Source organism: Diabrotica virgifera, chromosome 8 (assembly GCF_917563875.1).
Source record: "Diabrotica virgifera virgifera chromosome 8, PGI_DIABVI_V3a".
NCBI lineage: Eukaryota > Metazoa > Arthropoda > Insecta > Coleoptera > Chrysomelidae > Diabrotica > Diabrotica virgifera.
Genome location: NC_065450.1, coordinates 158642730 through 158654676, shown reverse-complemented (window position 1 = coordinate 158654676; position 11947 = coordinate 158642730). Strand labels below are relative to the sequence as shown.

At 32.0% G+C, this 11947-nt stretch overlaps 1 protein-coding gene across 1 annotated transcript in view; it reads left to right on the top strand.

The window, feature by feature from the left end:
* Positions 1–4087: 4087 nt before the first annotated feature.
* The window catches only part of LOC126890411 (glucose dehydrogenase [FAD, quinone]-like), a 263810-nt gene continuing 255950 nt past the window's right edge, over positions 4088–11947 (top strand). Inside the window, exon 1 of the mRNA XM_050659316.1 lies at positions 4088–4122. The gene's annotated coding sequence lies outside the window, so the exon portion shown is untranslated. The remainder of the gene's footprint in view (positions 4123–11947) is intronic.

The window sequence follows — 11947 nt, the reverse complement described above, 5'->3', positions numbered from 1 at the left end:
GAGTTTTATATATGGAACGCCTCAAATATCTCGGAAACGACTTGAACGATTTTTATAGAATGACTTCTAATGCGGCTGATATTATAGTGGTAATTACAGATTGTTGCCAGATCTTGCGTTTTTTTAAATATAATGAACTTTCGTATTTCGAATAGAACACCCTGTATATTTTTGCATTTTGAACCATAATAACTACTAATTAATTTTCATTTCCTATACCGAAATGCCGTAATTTCTGAGTTATTTCTATATTTATTTAAAAAAGAATTTTAAAAATTATAAAAATCAATTGTTTCAGCGCTGACAGACTTATTTTAGCGTTCTTTGAATCATATGGAACAAAAAAGGTCTTTTGTAGATTTTGTCTAGTTATTCGTGTCCGAGTTATAAACAATTTAAAACTGAAAAAAATCGAAAAATTACGATTTTCAAGGCTCAAAAACACAAGTAAAAATATTATTTTCGAAATCTCGAAGTGCCTAAATTGAAGTTTAAACTTTATTTATCAGTTGTTGATAAATAATTTGTTTATTTCATTTTAAAAAACATTGTTTTTTAGTTTTTAATGCAGCCCGATCGCCCATCCTCTCATAAGTTCTTCATTAACAATAAAAAAACAATGGCAAAATCACACATCGGCCAATATCTCTTTTTATATAATAATAAATAACTCTTTTTTGAAATTTGAAGGATTTGTAACATTTTACCGTGCGCGAATGGACTATACAGGGTAGCCAGGCATTATCTTATCTAGTGCTTTTTCAGCAAAAAATTTTGTTTTGCCGATTGATCTAATATCTAATTGCACACCCTGCAAGCAGTTTATAAGTAGGACGTTTAGTCTTTACGATATGGATAAGGAAAAACAATTGAGTGGTTGTCCGTACAATGGATATGGTATTCGTATTATATTTTTATCACCTTATAGGCGACATACTTCTTTAAAAGTTTCAATGCGATATTATTATACTGTCGGCGTATCGTGCCACACAACACAAAAAGTTAATTGTATGAAAGGTTGCTATTCTCAAAATCTAGACAATTGCTCAATTGTAATCAATTTCGGAGCAAAGGCGTCGTCTGATATTAGGATAGAATGAAATATTTTATTTTTACATTGTATAATAATTTATTATGACCTCTGAGTACGTATCCAATAAATAAGTATTCATATTTTTAATTCGGTATGTATGTTCATCGTATTGTTCATAATGCGGATAAATCCAATTTTCCAAATTTTTATTACATATTTTTTTGTATCTCATAGTCTCTAAGCATATACCCGAACTAATATACAGGGTGTAACAAAAATACACCAAAAATAGTTCGAATGAATCTAACTTACCTTAGTACAAATACGCACATAAAAAAGTTACAGCCCTTTGAAGTTACAAAATGAAAATCGATTTTTTCCAATATATCGAAAACTATTAGAGATTTTTTATTGAAAATAGACATGTGGCATTTTTATGGCAGCTATATCTAAAAAAAATTATAGTGTAATTTGTGCACCCCATAAAAATGATATGGGGGTTTTATCCCTTTAAACCCACCCAAACTTTTAGGCAGTTTTTATCGAGTTGCGGCTTTTTTTCTAATATGTTTACGTAGAGATTTTATGGGGGTTTTGTTCCTTTAAACCTCCCAAATGGTTGTGTACGTTCGAATTAAATTATTATTGTTGTACCATCAGTTAAACACAATGTTTTAAAAAATTTTTTGCTTCTTTGTATTTTTTCGATAAGGCACATTTTATCGAGATGTGACTTCTTTTTTAATATGGTTCAAAATATACCTAAAAATGTAAATCATAAATAAACTTTCCTATTATTATCAACTCTTCATAATCGTACTTAGCCATATCACAGATGAACATAGCATATATGTTGCCATATACATACAAATATGAGGTGGATTTGACAAATAATATGCAAAATATCTCGACAAATACTGACTTTTCAAAAAAGTACCAGGAGGCAAAGAAGTTTTTAAAGCATTGTCTTTAACTAATGGTACTACAATTATAATCAAATTGAAACGTACACAAAGTTTGGGGGGGTTTAAAGGAACCAAACCCCCCTAAAATTTTTATGGGATGTCTAAATTTCACTATAATTTTTTCTTAAGATACTACTGCCATAAGATTACCACATGTTCATTTTCAATAAAGAATCTCCAATAGTTTTCGATATATTGGAAAAAATCGATTTTCATTTTGTAACTTCAAAGGGCTGTAACTTTTTTTATGTGCACATTTGTACTAAGGTAAGTTAGGTTCAATCGAACTATTTTTGGTCCCAGAATATGTGATTAAATTTATGACCTGTATTTTTGTTACACCCTGTATTATTCCATAAAAGGACACTCAAACTGCAAGACGCAAGAGTCTCACAGGCTTAGTCTTGTTCTTGCTCAAGTCTTGCACGGTCAGTCTTGGTCTTGGTCTTGCTAAAATAAGGCGGTCTTGGTCTTGGTCTTGGTCTTGCTAAAACGCAAGAACAAGACCAAGACTGCAAGACCAAGACCGATTTTGGGCAACACTAGTCGTAGCACTTCAACATTGGTAATCCTTTGAACCCACTGAATTTTCAATATTCTTCTGTAACACCACATTTCGAACGCTTCTATTTTTCTTATGTGTTGTCTATTCAATGTCCAAGCTCCCATTCCGTATAGCAATATAGAAAATATGTAGCATCTTACAGCCCTCAATCTGAGAGGCAACTGAAGGTCTTTGTTTGTAAGCAGTGTCTTCATTTCTATAAATGCTTGCCTTGCAGTTTCAATTCGGACTTTAATTTCTTTGCTTTGGTCATTTTTGTCATCGACCCAGGTTCCCAGGTATTTGTTTGTCGTTACTTTTTCTATTTGGGTTTGCTCTATCATTAACCTTTCATTTCCATGTTTTGTTTTTGAGACGATCATAAATTTAGTTGTTTTCTTGTTTATTTTTAGCCCGTATCGAATGCAATAATCGTTAATTCTATTTAGCAATTCTTGTAGCGATTCCAGGGTGTCTGCCATTATAACGGTGTCATCAGCGAATCTTATATTATTTACTATTCTTCCGTTTATAGAGATTCCATCACTTAGCTCCGCTATCGCTTCCTGAAATATGGCTTCACTGTATAAGTTAAACAGTAGCGGCGACAGAACACAACCCTGTTATGTGATTCCTCAAGTTCTTTGTTTATAACAATATTATCGACATCCGGATCGACTGTTACCCAAAAAATTCGTGTTCTATGGGTCAAAATACATAAAAAAATTGGGTAAGTCAATCTGAATTAAGGAGGCCGTTGTACCCCCACTGGCGACAGGACTATAATGCAAAATATAGTAATTCTTAAAATCAGAAATCGTGGGCGCTAATGGGTCAATATCTTGGAGGTGTATTAAATGTTAATTAGATATTTTTTTTTACATTATAGGTACTACATCTATACAAAAATAGTGATGTGTGATATCAGTGTCACTATCATGTCACTATATGTATGTGTAATATTTTTTAGAACGTAATTGTAATATATTTTGGAACGTGTGTTAAAACATGTTCTATAGCAGTACTTTCTTCATTTATGTAGTTATCGGGAACATTTTTTATTCATAGGTAAAGTCTTTAAATAAGTAAAAATTGTAATAAATCTTTTGTTCTATATATTTCCTAAAATAAATACCTATCATTATCGTTGTTGTATCATATAATTTTGAATAGCAACTTAGGTACCAGTTGCGTTTAAAAGTGGGAAAGGTGGCCGTCTAACGGTGGTAACGAAGCCATTGTTTTTAATTTTTTTTATTTTTGATTATAGCTTTTTATGTCATGGTCATGAAGAGCATTTTAAGTGTAACAACAGCTATTTTGTATGACACACTGTATATATTACACTAATACACTGACAAAACTGTACATAATTGAAGATTTTACTCAAATAGAAAATATAATAATTATAAATTGAATTATTTATAATAAATAAATAAATATAATTAAATCGATTTAAAATTATCGTGACGATATGGAAATTTGCTTGTGCCGCCTACCTATATGCATTTGTGATAATAAGTATAATATATAAACAAAAAAAATTAGGTGGCTATCATTCGTGTATCGCAACTTAACAGGTAAGTTATTGTTACAGACGCAAATTATTTTTTAAGAGCGAAGGCGAATACTTTCGGGCCAATGGTATTTAAATGTATTATTATTTTTTTAATACTGAGAAAACTAACTAATTAAACTAAGTATTTATGAAAAATTTAAACGAAGAATGAAAGAATACATTATTACCAAGGGCCAAAATCCCTGAAAACGTCTGAAAAAATTTAGTTTCAAATATTTCATTGAAAAGAAACTTTTTGTTTATTCTAAGGGACTTTTTGTTGTTTTGAAGATATTTCCTTGTGACATTTTTATAATCAACTATTTTCAATGGGAAATAAGCCACAATTTTACAAAAAAAAAATGATTTTATTAACGTTTCAACGCGCAAGACAGATGTCGTTGTCAAAATATAAAATAATATTCAAAAAAAATGTTGTTGCTTAGTAAAAAATTCTTCTAATAATTTATTTAATCTGACTCATTTATCTTTGTTTAATTTAGTATTATTTTGTATTTTGACAACGACACCCGACTTGGGCGTCGAAACGTTAATAAAATCATTTTTCTGGTAAAATTGTGGCTTATTTCCCATTGAAAATAGTTGATTAAGGGACTCTTGTCTCGTGGTAACAATTTTTCAAAAATATTTTTTAAGTTTTTTTAAAATTCGCAAAAAAAAGAAGGAATTTATAAAGCATTGGCCCAAAATTTTGCGCCAAAGCACTTAAGGTAAATATTAATTGGCTTGTTCATTTTTTTTTAGTTTGTTTATTCACTTCTGTATTTTGATAGCTCTTCTGAGTCAATATGTTAATAAAAATATTTATTCTAGATTATAGGTAATATAATGTAGCAGCTTTCTAAGAATATATTATATTAAACCTGACATGGTTAGGTGACATCTAACGAAGAATCATTCTAATATTTTCTCTTCCATTCCTTCCGTATTTATTACCTTTTCCTCTTCTTAGTATAGGCCTGCCTTGTTTTGAAATATAAGACTATGTTTCCACTTCTATTTTTACATTTTGGTCGATTATCAATTTTTTTTATTACTATTACTAGGTAATTTCCGTCTTCTTTAATTTTCTTGATATTTGGGTTATTTATATTGACGCTCGTGATTTTTTATATGTTATTGTCACATATACATACCATTTATTGTTGAATTGGCTACTTACAGAAATTCCCAAACTATTTTCTCTCGTTATCATGGTTTTTAATTTTTGATCGAGACCCTGCTACTCACTTTGTAAGATTTAAATTTGTAATAGTAGTGAAGTACTGATAGTGAGAAAAAGTAAAAAAAAAACAAAATGCAGCCTAAGTCACCTCCTCAATTTGAAGCTATGCCGGGTTCAGGTGCTTCAAATATTTTAAAAGTTTAAAATCAGTACCAGAACTGCTGGACTTATTAGTAGAGTCGAACCCGCTTATTAGAGTACCGGTTATAAGAATATCCCGGTTTATGGAATATAAATTCTAGGTCCCGGAACATTTCCATTTACTCCTTAATAAATTTATTCGTTTATAGGAATACGTTTTAATAAAATAATACCGTTTAATCGAATATTATTCAGATCAATGAATACAATTTTACCTATAATTTCCTAAAAATGATGTCTGGCATTTTATGTTTTATGTTTTCTCGCCAAGGCCCTCGAAGGCCTGTAGTGCTCTTTTGTATATTTTTTTTTTGTGTAGTTTATGAGTACCAATTCAATCGATCGCCGACAACGGTCGGCGTACTGCGTATTTTACAGGTCGTAAAATGATTTCATATTTTTGTCTACTAATTTCTATACCTATTTACCATATTATTGCCACCCACGTACTTGTTATAAAAGTTTTAGAAACAGTTAATCGGCCATCGTAACTGTTTGTAATGTTATAGCGAGTATTTACCCATATTATTTTTCAAGACAAAATAATAAGAAAATATTTACATATCTATATATTGTATAGGTACATTTCGTATTAATTACCTGTATGCATCCACATAATAATATAATTTAATTTGTGTTTTTGACTAAATAAATAATAGTCACACTACTGTATTGTTGACATAAAAAGAAGTAAAACCGTATACCTATACATATTCGGTACACTTATTTCGGCTAGCCACCAATGCTCGGTTATTAGAATATCCCGGTTATAAAAATATATTTGATCGGCACGAAGGCTATTCCAATAAGCGGGTTCGACTGTAGTAGTAGTTTTTCCACTAAAGCCGACAAAACAACTGTTCGAAAAGGTCCAAATTAAACTATCAAGGTTTTCTGAACGTCCAGCAAATGCTTCTCGGATGCAAATGCTAAAATATTGAATATGATGATAAAAGATTCGTAACCCTTTTCAATTGTGGAAACTGAAGAATTTAGAATGTTATTGGTGGTTCTTGATCCTATTGCTACTGCCTACAGTTGCCACTGCTAGTGATTCCGATAATTATGAAGATTCCATATAAGCCAATATATGGTGCGAAAAAAGCCAAGTTTCGTGTCGCTATAGTGCGGAAAAGTTGCGATTGGTAATTATAAGAAAAGCAAATAGATTTTAATACATTAAAAAGCATTTAGTTATCTCGTTTTTCTGTTCAATTGTGAAGTTTTTCGCTTGTTAAGATATTGTATGACACTATTTAAACAACTCAGAACTCACAACGAGGAGCTGATTGCACTTCTAGCTCCACCCACAACCTTCTTTCTAATCAACAAATGAGTGTGTGTTTTTTACATTATTTATATATTATATGTACATTTATTTTTCATCGGTTTGTGTCCAGCTTTTAAACGCCAACTTTGTGTTGTGATTTGGTGGTCAAATCTGGCAGCATGGACCTTGATTTTAGTGTTGTCCTGATGAATATATATCTTTATTGCAAGTCCACACATAATATTAGACATTAGACGATGCTTCCTTGACCAACTTTACGCACCGCTCGGCAGCTTGGGTGTGTCAGGGATAGTTTTGTACATTCCTGTCTTTCATGTTGCCTGATGTAATGCAGGAGCTTATATCTTCATTTGAAATTCTTTGAAGAACTGATGGAAAAGATAGTTTTGTAATATTCCAGTTTATTATTTCGGTTTAGTCCTGTGCTTGAAAATTTAAAGTAAGAGTAATGAAATTTCTAATACTTTTGCCATTGGCTTTATTCTGTCCGGCTTTTAATCTCCTTATCCCTAGCTCTCTAATGTATGTGCTTTCCCCCTACTACCTGAAATTTGGAAGCACAGGACTAAACTAAAATAATAGACTGGAATGTTGCAAAACTATCTTCTCCGCCACTTCCACTAATAGTTTCAAAAATGAAGATATCACTTCTTGCACTACATCGGGTGACATGCAAGACTGAAATTTACAAAACTATTTCTGCCACACGCAAGCTGACGAGCTCTGTTTAAAGTTGGTCACTGAAGCATCGTCTAATGCTAATGTATGTGAACCCCAATCAAGAGATGGATTCGTCAGGATAACACTTAAATCAAGGTCCAAGCTGCCAGATCTTACCAAGAAATCACAGTACAAAGTTGGTGTTTAAGAGCTGGACACAAACAGATGAAAAAGAAATGTACATAATATATGTAAATAATGTAAAAACACACACTCATTGGTTGGTTGGAGAGAAGAGTTCGTGTGGAGCTAGAAGTGCAACGGCCCCCTCGTTTTGAGTTCTGGGTTGTTTAAATATTGTCATGCAATATCTAAACAAGCAAAGAGCTTCAAAATTTAACAGAAAAATGAGACAACTAAATATTTCTTAATTTATCAAAATCATCAAAAATTTAAAATTTTATAGATTTTGATTGACCCTACGGGATCGAAAGATATCGTTAAATGCGTAAAACTATTTTTTATTACTCAACCATGAATACTGTAAATAAAATTTAATAAAAAAAATTTAAAAAAAGGGACAAATTTCATTTTTTTCATAATGTTTACATCCGTGGGGGGATCGGAAGATGAAGTCCGATTTGAATAATTGTTTTTTTTGTGTTTCTTGTAATTACCAGTCGCAACTTTTCCGCACTATAGCGACACGGAATTATAAACTTGACTTTTTTTGCAGCACCCTAATTCCATATGGAAGAGCTTTGTTGCTAAAATCTCAAAGCATCAGTGAAACAAAACAATATGCGGAGAAGCAAAACAGTTAAATAAAAAAGATCTTCTGAAATGGTAGAACCCGAGAGAAGCAATAATTTACCCTACTTTAGCGAAACTGGCCAAAAATATTTGCCTGTAACTGCTACGTCTGTGCCTCTGCCGTGCGAGTGAGACGCGTATACAATGCTCTGAGATCAAGTAAAAGCAGTTTTAGACCAAACTTATTAATTATATTAATAATATTATATTTTTGTAATTTTTTAGATGTCAATGTTACCGTTAAAACCCGATTTCAGTTAAAACCCGAATTTACTAGGAAAAACTAGTGTTAACTACGCGCTTTAGACAATTCTAGTTTTAACTAGTCAAAACTCCAGACTTCAGACTGCTAAATTCAGTTAAAACCAAAAATCTTGAAAAAAATATTATGTACCTGCTGAAGACATTTTTGACATAATTGAGGCTATTGCTATTGGTTATGGAGTTTTTAAACGTTGCTATTGGTTATGGAGTTTGGGATAGGTTGAAGACTTAAACCGCCAGAAAATATGCAAATATAACAATTGATATGTTCAATAATTTTATATTAATGTGTGAAACCTGCCAACGAAAGAAGAATAGAGCGAAGAAGAGTCTTGTGTCGAAACATATATTGCATTCAGAAATGAATAGTCGCTGTTAGGTAGATTTGATAAGTAAGATAAGTAAACATATCCGAAAGAAAAGGAGAACTCCATGGTTCTCTGAAGAAATAAAAATAAAATGCCAAGAAAAAAAGAAAATCTACCTAGAATACAAGTCCAAAAGAACGAGACAAACATATGAAGAATATAAAAGAGTACGAAATAAATTAAACTCAATAGTAAGAAGGAAGAAAACAGAACATTGGGAAGCATTTTCAAAAGAGATGGAACACGACTTTTATGGGATGCAAAAGGAAATGTGGAAAATGAGAAGAGGTCAAAGAGCAGAGATGAAGGAATTGATAGAAGTAAAACATATTGATACAAATACATGGACAACTTTCCTAAAAAACCTTTATCAAACAGCTAATCACAAGGAACTGGAAACACCACGATTAGAATCGGATGAGAAAACAGAAATTAAAGAGGAAGATATAAAGAACGCCTTAGAAAAGATGAAAAATCGAAAAGCTCCTGGGAAAGATGGAATAGCTAATGAACTTTTAAAATACGGAGGAGATAGACTTCACAAAGAACTGAATATCCTTATAAGTAAAATAATAAATACAGGAAGAATTCCAGAAGAATGGAGAACCACTCAAATGATAGCGTTATTTAAGAAAGGTGATAGGGCAGACCCCAGTAACTATAGAGGGATAAATTTACTGAGCACTATACCTACTGAAACTCACAACAAAAATACTTATGAAGAAAATAATGGCGTGCATAAATATATCGGATGAACAACAAGTATTTAGAAGTGGAAGATCATGTAACGATGCAGTTTTTGTGATAAGGCAAATAGCGGAGAAATCATTAGAATATAACAAACCAGCCTTTTTATGTTTCATAGACCTAGAGAAAGCGTTTGATAGAATCCAATTAAAAGATGTGATACACCTTCTATATGAGAAAAATTTACCACTGGATATCATAAAACTGATAGAAAACATATATGTAAGAAATAAAATAGAAATGAAAGTAATGGAATAATAACAGAACCCATAGAAACAAACACAGGAATCAGGCAAGGAGATTCACTAAGCCCTCTACTGTTTTACATAATATTGGATGCAATAATAAAACAAGTGAAGAAAAAAAGAGGGTACAAAATGGGCAATAGAGAGATAAAAATACTCTGTTACGCTGATGACACCGTGTTAGTAGCAGAGTGCGAAGACGACCTACAAAGATTATTGAACGAGTTCAACATTAACGCAAAAGAAATGAATATGAAAATATCAGCCCAAAAAACAAAAAGCTTAGTAATTGCCAAAGAACCAATAAGATGCAAATTGGAGTTAGACAATCAAATTATACAAGTAATGACTTTCGAACATCTGGGAATTAATCTATCAGCCGACAACAATATCGAAGAAGAGGTAAAAGACCAAATAATTAAAGCCAGTAGAACGGCCGGATGCCTAAACGACACAATTTGGAAAAACAAACACCTAAGATTGGAAACAAAGGCCCGAATATATAAGTTAGTTATTAGGCCAGTTATGACTTACACGGCCGAAACAAGACCAGATACAAGCAAAACACGAAGACATCTGGAAACCAACGAAATGAAGATCTTAAGAAGGATTGCTGGAAAAGGACTACAGGATAGGGTAAGAAGTGAGGAAATCAGACGCATATGTGGAGTAGACAATATAAATACCTGGGTAAAGAACAGAAAAGAAGAGTGGAATGAGCACATAAGCAGGATGTCTGAATCAAGGAGAGTAAGAATAGCCAGGGACAAGTCACCGTTAGGCAGGAGAAGTATAGGACGCCCAAGGAAAAGATGGAATGACAACTTAGGGGCAGAATGAAAGGCACCATTGAAGAAAAACAGGCAGTACTGCCTATATAAAAGAAGAAGAAGAAGAAGAAGAAGAAGGTAGATTTGATCGATATGCAATTACAAGAGGATCACGGCTACAAGTTGATTATGGTTAATCAGGACCATTTATCAAAATTTGTTTTGTTGAGACCATTACAACGTAAGAGGGCGGAGGAAGTTGCTTATCAATTTTATTTTGGCCGAGAGTTCGGTAATGCAGTTATAAATGAGATAATGTTATACTGGCCTGAGAAAAAATTAGTTGATGGAAAACCAAGGCACAGCCAGAGTCAAGGTTCAGTCGAGCGAGCTAACCAAGATATCAAGAAAATGTTAGCAGCCTGGATGCAATACAATAACACAACAACGTGGTCAAAAAGATTTGAGTTTTTTACGATCTTGTCCAGTAGACCAGGACTAATCTGTAAGATTATTAAGTTCCTAAATAAGTGCGACAAACTTTAAGAGATAATTCTGCATGAAAAAATAACGACAGTTTATAATTACGTGTTTTTTGTGGGAGGTGGGCCACAATTTTGCTAAAGGATAAATTTATTAACGCAACTCATAAATATTGGCGATATCATTTTAAAGTCTTCTACTTTAAAATGTATAATATACGTCTGAATTGCCAATATAAATGAGTCAGATTAAATAAATTATTAGAAGAATTTTTTTACTTAGCAACAACATGTTTGTTTTATTTTAATAGTATTTTGTATTTTGACAACGAAACCCGATTTGGGCTTCGAAACGTTAAAAAACTCATTTTTTAGTAAAATTGTGGCTTATTTCCCATAAAAAATACGTAATCTGTAAGAAAACGTGTATTTTTAGATGTGAGAGGTGGCATTCGGATTTTTGCAGATAAAGTTAGGTGACACCTTCAGTAATAATAATTGACTTATGCTCCTTCTCAAATATGCCCGGAACATTAATAAAAAAAAAAAATTAAAATATTTAAAAATTTCGAAAAACATCGATTTTTTTCGACTTTCTTTGCTTATAACTTTAAAACGGTTCGTTTTGGAACAAATTCGTAGAAAAATAAAATAAAGATAGTTGAATTTTGTATGATATACGACTGGTCAAAAATGTCTTACCTTTTCTGCAATATTGCAATGAATACAAAATAAGGGGGCAAAATACGCCTATTGTTATTCAATGTTTTTTAACCACTTTGGTGGCACTTAGAACCTTAGTAATGAACTTATAAAATTC